The sequence below is a fragment of the Schistocerca gregaria genome, chromosome X (assembly GCF_023897955.1).
Source record: "Schistocerca gregaria isolate iqSchGreg1 chromosome X, iqSchGreg1.2, whole genome shotgun sequence".
Taxonomy (NCBI): Eukaryota; Metazoa; Arthropoda; class Insecta; order Orthoptera; family Acrididae; genus Schistocerca; species Schistocerca gregaria.
In genome coordinates, this window is record NC_064931.1 from 633,777,617 (window position 1) to 633,792,082 (window position 14,466).

Sequence of the window (14,466 nt, forward strand, 5' to 3'; positions counted from 1 at the left end):
GCAGGATGTATGTTAATAAATGAAACTTCAGTTAAAAACTTAATTGATTTTCTATTCACAGCTCTGTTTCACTAGTACTATCATCTGGCTTATTCCTTTTTGCGATAATTTGTGACTATTTTTTTTGAAACACAGCAGCTCTTTTCCACCATACTTTTTGGTCTTTCTTACTATCGCATGTTGGCCGCATTACCTTCTTAGTTAACAAAACATTAACGACTGGGTCACTCAGATGTTTGGGACGGGTGGTAGAGACAGAGCATCGAGTGACATTATAATGAGTGTACTATCCGAAAATTACCTCGAGCAATTAAACAAAGAACCGACTCGTGGAGATAACATCTTGGACTTACTGATAAGAAACAGATCCGAACTATTCGACTCTGTAAGTGCAGAACAGGGAATCAGTGATCATAAGGCCGTTGCAGCATCACTGAATATGGAGGTTAATAAGAATATAAAAAAAGGGAGGGAGGTTTATCTGTTTAGCAAGAGCAATAGAAGGCAGATTTCAGACTACCTAACAGATCAAAACGAAAATTCCTGTTCCGACACTGACAATGTTGAGTGTATATGGAAAAAGTTTAAGGCAACTGTAAAATGCGTTTTAGACAGGTACGTGCCGAGTAAAACTGTGAAGCCGGCCGGAATGGCCGTGCGGTTCTAGGCGCTACAGTCTGGAGCCGAGCGACCGCTACGGTCACAGGTTCGAATCCTGCCTCGGGCATAGATGTGAGTGATGTCCTTAGGTTAGTTAGGTTTAAGGAGTTCTAAGTTCTAGGCGACTGATGACCTCAGAAGTTAAGTCGCATAGTACTCAGAGCCATTTGAACCATTAAAACTGTGAGGGACGGTAAAAACCCACCGTGATTCAACAACAATGTTAGGAAACTACTGCGAAAGCAAAGAGAGATTGATGATGGCTTTGAAACAGAGGATGACACGCGTAAAGCTGAAATACTAAACACCTTTCTCCAAAGCTGTTTCACAGAAGAAGACCTCAGTGCAGTTCCTTCTCTAAATCCTCGCACAAACGGAAAAATGGCTGACATCGAAATAAGTGTCCAAGGAATAGAAAAGCAACTGGAATTACTCAACAGAGCAAAGTCCACTGGACCTGACGGGATTCCACTTCGTTTCTATACAGAGTACGCGGAAGAACTTGCCCCCTTCTAACAGCCGTGTACCGCAAGTCTCTAGAGGAACGGAAGGTTCCAAATGATTGGAAACGAGCACAGGTAGTCCCAGTCTTCAAGAAGGGACGTCGAGCAGATGCGCAAAACTATAGATCTATGTCTCTGACGTCGATCTGTTGTAGAATTTTAGAACATGTTTTTTGCTCGAATATCATGTCGTTTTTGGAAACCCAGTATCTACTGTGTAGGAATCAACATGGATTCCGGAAACAGCGATCGTGTGAGACCCAACTCACTTTATTTGTTCTTGAGACCCAGAAAATATTAGATACAGGCTCCCAGGTAGCTGCTATTTTCCTATACTTCCGGAAGGCATTCGATACAGTTCCGCACTGTCGCCTGATAAACAAAGTAAGAGCCTACGGAATATCAGACCAGCTGTGTGGCTGGTTTGAAGAGTTTTTAGCAAACAGAACACAACATGTTGTTATCAATGGAGAGACGTCTACAGACGTTAAAGTAACCTCTGGCGTGCCACAGGGGAGTATTATGGGACCATTGCTTTTCACAACATATATAAATGACCTAGTAGATAGTGTCGGAAGTTCCATGCGGCTTTTCGTGGATGATGCTGTAGTATACAGAGAAGTTGCAGCATTAGAAAACTGCAGCAACATGCTGGAAGATCTGCAGCGGATAGGCACTTGGTGCAGGGAATGGCAACTGACCCTTAACGTAGACAAATGTAATGTATTGCGAATACATAGAAAGAAGGATCTTTTATTGTATGAATGTATGATAGCGGAACAAACACTGGCAGCAGTTACTACTGTAAAATATCTGGGAGTATGCGTTAGGAACGATTTGAAGTGGAATGATCATATAAAATTAATTGTTGGTAAGGCGTGTACCAGGTTGAGATTCATTGGGAGAGTCCTTAGAAAATGTAGTCCATCAACAAAGAAGGTGGCTTACAAAACACTCGTTCGACCTATACTTGAGTACTGCTCATCAGTGTGGGATCCGTACCAGATCAGCTTGAAGGAGGAGATAGAGAAGATCCAAAGAAGAGCGGCGCGTTTCTTCACAGGGTTATTTGGTAACCGTGATATTTTTACGGAGATGTTTAGCAAACTCAAGTGGCAGACTCTGCAAGAGAGGCGCTCTGCATCGCGGTGTAGCTTGGTCGCTAGGTTTCGAGAGGGTGCGTTTCTGGATGAGGTATCGAATATATTGCTTCCTCCTACTTATACCTCCCGAGGAGATCATGAATGTAAAATTAGAGAGATTCGAGCTCTCACGGAGGCTTTCAGACAGTCGTTCTTCCCGCGAACAATACGCGACTGGAACAGAAAAGGGAGGTAATGACAGTGGCACGTAAAGTGCCCTCTGCCACACACCGTTGGGTGGCTTGCGGAGTATAAATGTAGATGTAGATGTAGACGTAGACATAATTCATCACTATCTTTATTATTATGATTATCATTGTTAATATTACCTTCTTTCTTTTAGAATAGGTGGGAGCTGTTCTGCCCTCCGACGGAAGTCGGTTCCTTTTCCAAAGTAATCTTCACTTGCAGAATCTATATCCAACCATTCCTATCCGCAGACGATCTATCCGCATAATAATTCAAGAAGAAAACATTAGGGAGAAACTGTCGTTAAAAAGAGCTTGTGTTGCCCTCAAAAGAGGAAAGGCCGCTGGTCCTGATGGGATACCAGTTCGATTTTACACAGAGTACGCGAAGGAACTTGCCCCCCTTCTTGCAGCGGTGTACCGTAGGTCTCTAGAAGAGCGAAGCGTTCCAAAGGATTGGAAAAGGGCACAGGTCATCCCCGTTTTCAAGAAGGGACGTCGAACAGATGTGCAGAACTATAGACCTATATCTCTAACGTCGATCAGTTGTAGAATTTTGGAACACGTATTATGTTCGAGTATAATGTCTTTTCTGGAGACTAGAAATCTACTCTGTAGGAATCAGCATGGGTTTCGAAAAAGACGGTCGTGTGAAACCCAGCTCGCGCTATTCGTCTACGAGACTCAGAGGGCCTTAGACACGGGTTCACAGGTAGATGCCGTGTTTCTTGACTTCCGCAAGGCGTTTGACACAGTTACCCACAGTCGTTTAATGAACAAAGTAAGAGCATACGGACTATCAGATCAATTGTGTGATTGGATTGATGAGTTCCTAGATAACAGAACTCAGCATGTCATTCTCAATGGAGAGAAGTCTTCCGAAGTAAGAGTGATTTCAGGTGTGCCGCAGGGGAGTGTCATAGGACCGTTGCTATTCACAATATACATAAATGACCAGGTGGATGACATCGGAAGTTCACTGAGGCTTTTTGCAGATGATGCTGTGGTGTATCGAGAGGTTGCAACAATGGAAAATTGTACTGAAATGCAGGAGGATCTGCAGCGAATTGACGCATGGTGCACGGAATGGCAATTGAATCTCAATGTAGAGAAGTGTAATGTGATGCGAATACGTAGAAAGATAGGTCCCTTATCATTTAGCTACAAAATAGCAGGTCAGCAACTGGAAGCAGTTAATTCCATAAAGTATCTGGGAGTACGCATTAGGAGTGATTTAAAATGGAGTGATCATATAAAGTTGATCGTCGGTAAAGCAGATGCCAGACTGAGATTCATTGGAAGAATCATAAGGAAATGCAATCCGACAACAAAGGAAGCAGGTTACAGTACACTTGTTCGCCCAATGCTTGAATACTGCTCAGCAGTGTGGGATCCGCACCAGGTAGGGTTGATAGAAGAGATAGAGAAGATCCAACGGAGAGCAGCGCGCTTTGTTACAGGATCATTTAGTAATTGCGAAAGCGTTACGGAGATGATAGGTAAACTCCAGTGGAAGACTCTGCAGGAGAGACGCTCAGTAGCTCGGTACGGGCTTTTGTTAAAGTTTCGAGAACATACCTTCACCGAAGAGTCAAGCAGTATATTGCTCCCTCTACGTATATCTCGCGAAGAGACCATGAGGATAAAATCAGAGAGATTAGAGCCCACACAGAAGCATACCGACAATCCTTCTTTCCACGTACAATACGAGACTGGAATAGAAGGGAGAACCGACAGAGGTACTAAGGGTACCCTCCGCCACACACCGTCAGGTGGCTTGCGGAGTATGGATGTAGATGTAGATGTAGAAAACGAACATACCTGTGCCAGGGACTATCAGTGGGCGTAGCCAGAGGGAGGTATTGGCGGTTCAAACCCGTTGGTAAAGCTAAAAAAGGATAAGTTATTTCAATATCTATTGCATTGTAATCTTAGTTTCTAAATTACCGCGTTTTCAAAAGGCGTCTATTGCCAGTGTGGCGTAGTGCGCGTGGGGAGTACAGCAGCGATGAGCCAGCGTCGGCTACAGTGTGTGGACTGAGCCTCAAAGGAATGTGGTTTGTCTGGAGTCATGGAACGTCCAGGTAGCACTCTCCCTGCGTGAAGGCGTCCCTAATTGTCACTGTTGCTGAGCTCGACGTAGTAAGGAAGCATTTGTTCACACGGCAGCAGGTTAGATCTACCGTCGTATTCGCTCTTCCTGGATACTGCGGAAATTGTTGTACCGTGGTAAATATGTTTTAAATATGTATTTTAAGTAATGTTATGCAGGAGAGAGGGACGGCTAGTGTGCACAATATGATAATCTAAGTTTTTTTCTTTTGTTTTACATTACTTTTCTAAATTTATAAGACATATCCAGTATCAGATAAATGACCAGTTTGAGACAAAGGTGCAAAAGCGATAAATTGTAGAGCATCAAATTTGGTTTTCAGAAAACCTGAGAAAATGACGAAGAGCCTATACGCCAAACAAAAATCGCCACTTATCAATTTAATAGGATTTATCAATTTAATAGGATAACAGTTTTGTAAACAATAAATTTAATAGAAAAACATCAAACGAAAGACAAAAAGTTTGTTTAGATGGGTACTGGTTACTTTTGTTATTAATTTCGTCAGTATAGACGTCCACATTGTTGAACACAAATTGCATAAAATAATTGTCTTGAGAGTTTCTACTCCTTTTTGCATACTGCATTCTTCAAACTCTCTGCTATCATTCTAGGGTTAATTGAAAAGTTGATAGCACGTCTACAAGCTCGCTTGATCCGCATTTTTATACACCATTTTCTCAAGGCCTAGTTGTGTATTATAAACAAAGGGTCTCTGTATTGCAGGTGAAATACCAGATGTGAAAGGTAGTTGCTTGTCGTCTTTGGCTTTGAACACCCTTCCTTTTTTGGACAAATGATCATTCTAACAAGTAATTTTGGTGATCTGGACGTCACTCTCTACTTCATCGAAGAACGTGTCTTAAGGAAGATACATTTACATTTCATGAACTCGTGATCTAACGTTTCCCAGAATTACATCAACTGTTTCAACGATTCAATTGCGTTCCGATTGTTGTCTTTGATTCTGGTTCATACCATTTGTCAAATAGGATAGAACAGCCCGTGTTTTGAAAGCATAGCATGGTTTTCTTGTGCCGATATAACTTACTCACGAATGACAAATATTAATAGAACTTCGTATCGATGTTTGGGAAGTATCCACTATAATTCTTCAAAACTTCTTACGAGTGCAAACTGACATTTATCTTCATTGTATTCTAAATGCTTATAAATGAAATTCACCCAGGCAGCTACATCACCATCTTTCGGTCATTCAACGCTACTGTGAACTGCAAAATGAGATCTAAAATACCTTTACGCGCAATTTACGTGGTAATTACTATCAGCAACAACATTTTGAATGTGCCCTACTCTAAATTTTACATGAGTTCCCCAGTCATTAGTCCATTTTGTCACTTTCCATGATCGATTTTGAAAATGTCTTTGTAGTGCACGAACAATATTTTAAAAAATCGGTTTCTTCTCGTTTTTCAAATAGTGCTGTGATGCGCCTTCCACACAAAGTAAACAGGTAAAGCTTTTGAACTGACAAGTGATAAATGTTGGATTTATTTTCCACTGTACCCATTATAGCATGATCTAATAAGATTTCCTAAACCTTTCATGAGAAACAGCGACGGTACATTCCACAAAACAACATGTTTACCATCCTTTGTCGTCTTATTCCTCTCAATAAACAGTTTGTATGCATTTTTCCTCTACCGTGCCAGATCTAACCCAACTGTAAAACTTTTACATCAAGTAAAACATTCAAACGTTGCGCTGACTTCCACTCACGAAGTAACTAAATAATGGTCAGCTGCCAAATTTAGCAGTGGTCAATAAAAGACCCGGAAGAAAACACACGTTTTAGATAGTGGAGCACCAAAATCCAGAGAATGATTTTACTTATAAATAAGTGAAAAAACAAGAGCGAATATTGGAAAAAGAATATAATGGAAAGTAAAAAAGCGATTGTCATTAACCGTGCGATTTCAATAAAACTGACAAATGGTGAAATTTACTAACAAACTAAGTTTTTCGAAGCTTCCTTTGGTTTATTGAAAACACATTTCACTGCTCTACAACTTCTCTTCTAGGAATTTTTTTGTAAAACTGGCGAATTCTGAGGTGCTGCACGATTTACGACGACGAAACAACTATTTACCGAAAATGAAAAACTAACATTTCCCTATGAAACGTGGGATGGGTGGACGAAACGATGTTTTGTGAAAGATACTTTTCCATTCAAATGTGGTGCTTTTTCGTAGTAATAAGGATGAAATTAAATTAATTCGAACACAATTATTCAGTTCAGGGACCTCAAACAGAACACAAACGGCAGGACGACTTCCGACTACTATCGACAAGTACCGATCTGAAATAGGGTGAGGGGGGGAGGGGGGGGGGGAACCGCTAAGTTGGCTTTTACAAGCAACAGTTGCAAACAATTGGCCTATGTGTCGGCAAAAGTCAGTACACTTCGTGTAGTAATCGGCCATCGCCAATATTATCGAAGTTTTGAAAATTTGTGGTAGGACTATGGGACCAAACTCCTAAGGTCATTGGTCCCTAGGCTTACGCACTACTTAATCTAACTTAAACTAACTTACGCTAAGGACAACACACACATCCATGCCCAAGAGGGAACTCGAACCTCCGACGGGGGAAGCCGCGCGAACCGTGACAAGACGCCCTAGACCGCACGGCTACAACATGCTGCAATACCGGCGATCTAATATTCTTAAAACATGTTTAATTTAATTTCACATCCATTACTATTAATAAGTACCACATCTGAACATAAAAATTCCTAATCTGGGCTTTCGCAAAACCTTGCCAGTTTCGTCTGTAATTTTTACCACAGTATCGAGATGGATGGCGTAGTGCCTAATGCACTAGACCCGCATTCAGGAGGCTCGAGCTCAACCACAGAGCCAGCCATCCGGATATGGGTTTTCTGTGGTTTCCCACTTCACTCTAGGCAAATGCCGAGATATTTCCTTGAAAATGCCACGCCGCTTCCTTCGCGTCCAGTAGTAAAAAAATCGTGCAACGCTCTGTCTCCGATGATATTAGCTGTCGAAGATATACAGAAACATTAAACTTACTTCCCTACTTCTACCGTAACATATGATCCATGTTTCTACGAAATGGAATCAGTGCATGTGATGCGAGCATTGAGCAAGATGGAATTTCTTTTCCATGTATTTGACCTCTCTTCGAAACGCCGGCCGGAGTGACCGAGTGGTTCTAGGCGCTTCAGGTGGAAGCGCGCGATCGCTGTGGTCGCAGGTTCGAATCCTACCTCGGGCATGGATGTGTGTGATGTCTTTAGGTTAGTTAGGTTTAAGTAGTTCTAAGTTCTAAGGGACTGATGACCTCAGAAGTTAAGTCCCATAGTGCTCAGAGCCATTTGAACCATCTTCGTAACGGTCATTGTGATGCTTCCTCCGCTCGCAACTAATTATTTGCTAAAATAATGCATAGATCGCATTTACGTAATGAAATTAAAATTCGATGACTAGCTATTTCCGGTTGTAAATAACAACTATATTCAGACAGTGATCATATTAAATGCAGGCTGAATACGAATTGGCTGTGCCAGTAATAATCTTCATGAACTGACACGCATTTGTGTAGAAAACGACATGCATAAGGAATCTGGTGCTAAAGTAGCAACAAAACTGTGCCTGGGGTGTACACTCAGACTGAACAAACTGGTTGTGCCAGTACAAATCATATTGTATTAAATGCAAGTTGAGGGAAAAAACTTCACACAACTTCAAGTTAATGACTGGTGTGATTTGCGCTGATACAACCAGTTTGTTCGATCTGTGTCTGATACGATTATTGCGTACACCCAGACACAGTTTTTTATTATTGTTAGCACCAAATTTCTTATTCACGTAGCTTTCTTCAGGAATGCATCTCACTGCATGATGTTTGTAACTGGTACATACTGTTTGTGTTCAACCTGTATGTTATATGACCATGATCTGAAGATGATTGTTTCTTACCACCGAAACTGGCTAGTCATCTTATTTTAACCCTTTCAGACATGAGTTTTTTTCTGGAGGAAGGAAAATTTTCCTTTATTAGGTAATGCTCTTAAGTGATTTTTTAAAATGGTTTTAGATGGATGATTTATACTAAAATGTGTATCCGTTTTCAAAACACACTTTGTTCATTTGGCTTCATTCTGTAGACTAAAATAACTAATTAAGAAATATTCTCTATTGTAATAAACAGTAAAATGATTATTCAATAATTATCAACACCTTCACTGCGCGATAACAACGGTGAAGTCACCGATGACAGTGCCAGTAAAGCAGAGTTATTAAACACGGTTCTCCGAAACTCCTTCACCAAAAAAAACGAAGTAAATATTCCGGAACTCCAATCAACAACAACTGCCAAGATAAGAAACATAGAAGTAGATATCCTCGGAGTAACGAAGCAGGTTAAATCACTTAATAAAGGCAAGGCCTCCGGTCTAGATTGTATACCAGTCAGGTTCCTCTCAGAGTATGCAGATAAAATAGCTCCATATTTAGCAATTATATACAACCACTCGCTCACTCAAAGATCCGTACCTAAGGACTGGAAAATTGCTCAAATCACACCAATACCCAAAAAGGGAATTAGGAGTAATCCCCTGAATTACAGGCCTATATCACTAACGTCGCTTTGCAGAAAACGATTTATTGACACACAGTCAGCACGGTTTCAGAAAATATCGTCCTTGTGAAACACAACTAGCTACACATGAGTGCTATCGATAGGGGATGTCAAATTGATTCCATAATTTTAGATTTCCAGAAGGCTTTCGACACCGTTCCTCACAAGCGTCTTCTAACCAGACTGCGTGTCTACGGTGTATTGCCTCAGTTATGAGACTAGATTCGTGAATTCCTGTCAGAAATGTCACAGTCGTGGTAATAGACGGAAAGTCATCGAGTAAAACAGAAGTAATATCCGGCGTTCCCCAAAGAAGTATTATAGGCCCTCTATTGTTCCTGATCTATATTAACGACATAGGAGACAATCTGAGTAGCTGTCATAGATTGTTTGCAGCTGATGCTGTCATTCACCGTCTTGTAAGGTCATCAGATGACCAAAACGATTTGCAAAATGATTTAGATAAGATATCTGTGTGTTGCGAAAAGTGGCAGTTGACCCTGAATAAGGAAAAGTGTGAAGTTATTCACATGAGTACTAAAAGAAATCAGCTAATTTTCGACTACGCCGGCCGGAGTGGCCGTGCGGTTCTAGGCACTACAGTCTGGAACCGAGCGACCGCTACGGTCGCAGGTTCGAATCCTGCCTCGGGCATGGATGTCCTTAGGTCAGTTGGATTTAATTAGTTCTAAGTTCTATACGACTGATGACCTCAGAAGTTAAGTCGCATAGTGCTCAGAGCCTTTGACATTTTTTTTCGATTACGCAATAAGTCACACAAATCTGAAGGCTGTAAATTCAACTAAATACTTAGGGATTACAATTACAAATAACCTAAATTGGAACGATCACATAGATAATATTGTGGGTAGAGCAAACCAAAGACTGCGATTCATTGGCAGAACACTTAGAAGGTGTAACAGGTGTACTAAAGAGACTGCTTACACCACGCATGAGGTGGGACTGACGGATGACATCGAAAAAGTACAAAGAAGGGCAGCTCGTTTTGTATTATCGCGAAATAGGGGAGATAGTGTCACAGTCATGATACGTGAATTGGAGTGGCAATCGTTAAAACAAAGGCGTTTTTCATTGCGGCGGGATCTTCTCATGAAATTTCAATCACCAGTTTTCTCCTCCGATTGCGGAAACATTCTGTTGGCACCCACCTACATAGGGAGAAATGATCATCACGATAAAATAAGAGAAATCAGGGCTCGCACAGAAAAATTTAATTGCTCGTTTTTCCCGCGTGCCGTTCGAGAGCGGAACGGTAGAGAGACAGCTTGAAGGTAGTTCATTGAACCCTCTGCCAGGCACTTTATTGTGAATAGCATAGTAATCTAGATCATGCAAAACAACTTTTAACAATATTCAGTTATACAGTGGAACAAAACGAACCAACCACATCCGCGTATTCTGGTCGTCACGAGCTGCTGTGCACTGCTATATTCACTTGCTGATATTTTTCGCAGTCATGCTCAACAGATGACAGCACTTACGCCTGATGAAAAGGTTGAACATTCTCAGACGTGTATCTCAGGTTTTCATTGGGAAACATACTTTAGTTGTAGCTAAGACACAGCAAAAGTAAACATACAATGTAGCAAGACGGTCCAAAGGGTTTATTTCATTATGTAAATGCGATCTAAGCATTAGAAGATTTTTGTAATTTTTAAAATTTTTTATAAATCACATAAAGGTCGCTTTCTCCATTCCTGGTAACGTCAGGCAGTACTAACTCATTATTGTTTGAAACTACACCACTTTTTGGAAAGATTTGGATAGCCGACATCTGTGCGCAAATGTTCAGTGCCATCTCTAAACAACGTTGTATTTATACGGTCCAGTCAACTTAATTTGACGACAATATGGAATAACCACTCATAGACGGCAAGTAGCAGAACTATCAGTGGAGCGTATATAAAGTGTGTCCGGAGGACCCGGTATACAGTGCTGTCGTCGTAATGCGGAAGCACAGCGATTTATCTGACGTCCGAAAAGGCGTGATCATTGGCCTTCGGGCCAAGGGTGGGCGCATTTCCCAGATGGCCACGTTTGTAAACCGTTCGCATGCCGCCGTGGTTAAACTGTATCGTGCATGGCAAAATGGCGATATACGAAATCTGCCCCGAGGCAACTGCGGTGCACCAACGGCAATAGATGACAGGTGAGAGGAAACGTGTACGTGCGAATAGACGTGCAACTGTTGAGCAACCCAGATGAACCAAGGGGTACAAACAGTGTCTCCTGAGCGACCGTTCGTGTGTATGGGTCCCCGCAGCAGGCACCTGGGCCACGCACCCGTACAAGTTGTTGTGTATCGGCGACGAAAGCTCGAAATTGCACGCCAGTACCACAACTGAACGTCCACTGAGTGGCGACGGGTGGCCTTTTCAGATGAATTACATTTCATGCTTCATCGGACAGACGGCCTTTGGTGTGTATGGACCAGCAACAATCGTCGAAAGCTTCCAGACCGGAAGAGTGAGCGTTGTGGTCTAGGGAATGTTTTCGTGGTTCCCTGAGTGATTTCGTCACTCGGGAAGGCACAATGGATCAACAAAAGCGTGCATCTTTCCTTGGCGACCACCACTATATACAGTTTGTTTTTCCCGGGCACGATGGCGTCTACTGATAGAACAATGCAATGTGTCCCACAGCTCACAGTGTACGTACGCTGTCCGAAGAGCACCGGGATGAGTTTACCGCACTCCTTGGTCACCAAACCTTCCTGATTTAAAACCGATCGAGAATCTGTCTGGCCGCATCAATGGGGCTGTTCGCCCCATGGATCCTCATTCGTGAAATCTAGCGCAGCTGGCCACGGCCCTGGAGTCAGCATGGCTCCACATCGCTGTTGGTACCTTCCAGAACCTCATTGATATCGACATTTCTGTACGTCCGCGCTGCAGACGATGGTTACTCAGGCTTTTGACAGGTGGTCAAATCGACCCACCTAACCGCCCCTCCATCCCTCCCCCCCCCCCCTCCTTCCCCCCCCCCCCCGAAATAAATTTCTGGTTACATCTCTGGGACTCTGTATAAAAAGTAGGTACACATCATTAACCTATCAAGAAGTTCCAATAAAGAGACACTCATGGGTCTAAATGAATTTTATCCATAGTGGGTGCTGTTGAACTCCGTGACTGTTCCTTTATAGGGTGTAGAAAAACTTCCGCTACCAGTCACAATAAAAGGTTATTTATTTGTCACACGACCGGTTTCAGGCTTGTGCCCATCTTCAGGTGTTTATACATTCATGTACATGTTTATATGTTGGAGATCACTATATAAATACAAAAAAAATTGTTTACTGGTGACTAAACAGATACAAGTGGGACAATTTGTCTGCATGCTGCCTTACCATTTACACTTGTCCCACTTGTATCTGTTTAGTCACCAGCAAATAATTTTTTTGTATTTATACAGTGATCACTAGCATATAAACATGTACATGAATGTATAAACACCTGAAGATGGACGCAAATCTGAAACTGGTCGTGTACAAATAAATACCCTTTTATTGGGACTGGTAGGGGAATTTTTTCTACACTCATCCGTCTGTTTCGGGGAGCAGATATTATTACACATTTTTAAATCAATGGTAGAGTCTTCTAGTTTGTTAAATTTTATATGTGCTTATGAATTCTATGTTATCGAAATATTATTGACAGTTTGTAACGCTACGTCGGAGAGAAAATCCTGTGGAATATTTTCCTAGAGTTTTGTGTTTTGCTCGTATTGTATCGCTTTGCATTCTTCTATCAAGTTTTTTGTCGATCTTGAATACTGCTTTGGCTGTGTCGGATAACGACCGAAGTTCGGGTAAATGGTAGCATCACTGCATTTAGGGCGTGAAACACAAACGAGGTTCGTCAGACGCGGTCACATCCGCTTGCCAATTAATGACCGACGTATAAGCGCCGCCTCTGTTTTATGGGATCTTCCTTACCTTCGCTGATACGAATCCCGAGTTTGTGTCTCCAAGCACACAAACGACAATTTTGGAAATGTATACACCCACAGAAAAGAACTTACACGATTCTAAGATAGAGTAAGTCCCTACCTGTGTCAAAATAATTATGTGATTTTATTTTTACAATCTTAACGTTGCCTTGCAGGCTGTTGCATATTTTTATTGCCCTCGTTCTTTTGAATTCAATGCCCATTTTTCAGAAATGGTTCTGAGTTATGATCGTCAGTGGTCTGCTCGTGATGTTTAAATCGCAAGTGAAATGTAACAAGTCTTGTTAGATTATAATATGAGCACCTGGAAAACACGGTGACAGCTTGAAACCACGAACAACAAGAAAAAGCTACAAAAGACAGGATATGGTGTGCAATGTTAGCAACAAAAGAAAGCAAGAGATCTAGTTTATAGCTTTGTGTCTCGTCTATACAGAAGTTACGAAAGACGGACTACTGGCGACACAGAGAAGGATGGAATAGAACTTAATTTTATCAGAGGAAGCATCCTGGAAAATCAGGTCAACTGCTAAAAAGAAACTCAGGAGATTCTAAAACATGATGGCCCGACGAGCATTTGATCCCCGTTCTCGCAAATCTATTACACTGTGCAGCAGAATTGAAGGACTACTTTTTCGAAACCACGGAACTTCCTGTCATTGCGACCCATAAGTGTGAAATATGGCTCAAATGTCATACAACGTTCCTCCGTAACTACAAAAGCGTGCCACACTGTGACGTTATTCTCGTACTCGACGACGCTTCGAACAGCATTGTTGACACATACAAGAAAACGCCACAGCTCAGATGTTCACGTCAGCTGCAAGGTGGGTTAATGATGTCACACTGGCACCAAATTTCGCCACAATTCTGATCAAACATCACCGTGGACATGTCTCACGATAAGGTCGCCACACTTCACTCCTTCTTTTGACGCTTCTGCAATGAAGATCAGAACCGCGACGCGGTTTGAGCGTCCGTGGAAAATATTTCAGACACACCGCCGCTCAGGATCGACAGGTAAAGGCGTCAGGGGTGGCATACAGAGTGATAAAGAAACCTTTTCCGTGAGGCGTTGATTCCCACACATTTCGCAGTCGAAAACGATAGCTCGCAGTGCGGTGAACTACAGGAAGACGTTTTTGACAACCTTGGATAGTGCTGGCACCATTGGACGTTTCAAACTTTCTCCAAGGACATTGCGAAGTTGCATCCTAATTTAACGTGATTGAACCTCTTTGGAGTGTAACGCGACCGCAAATTTTACT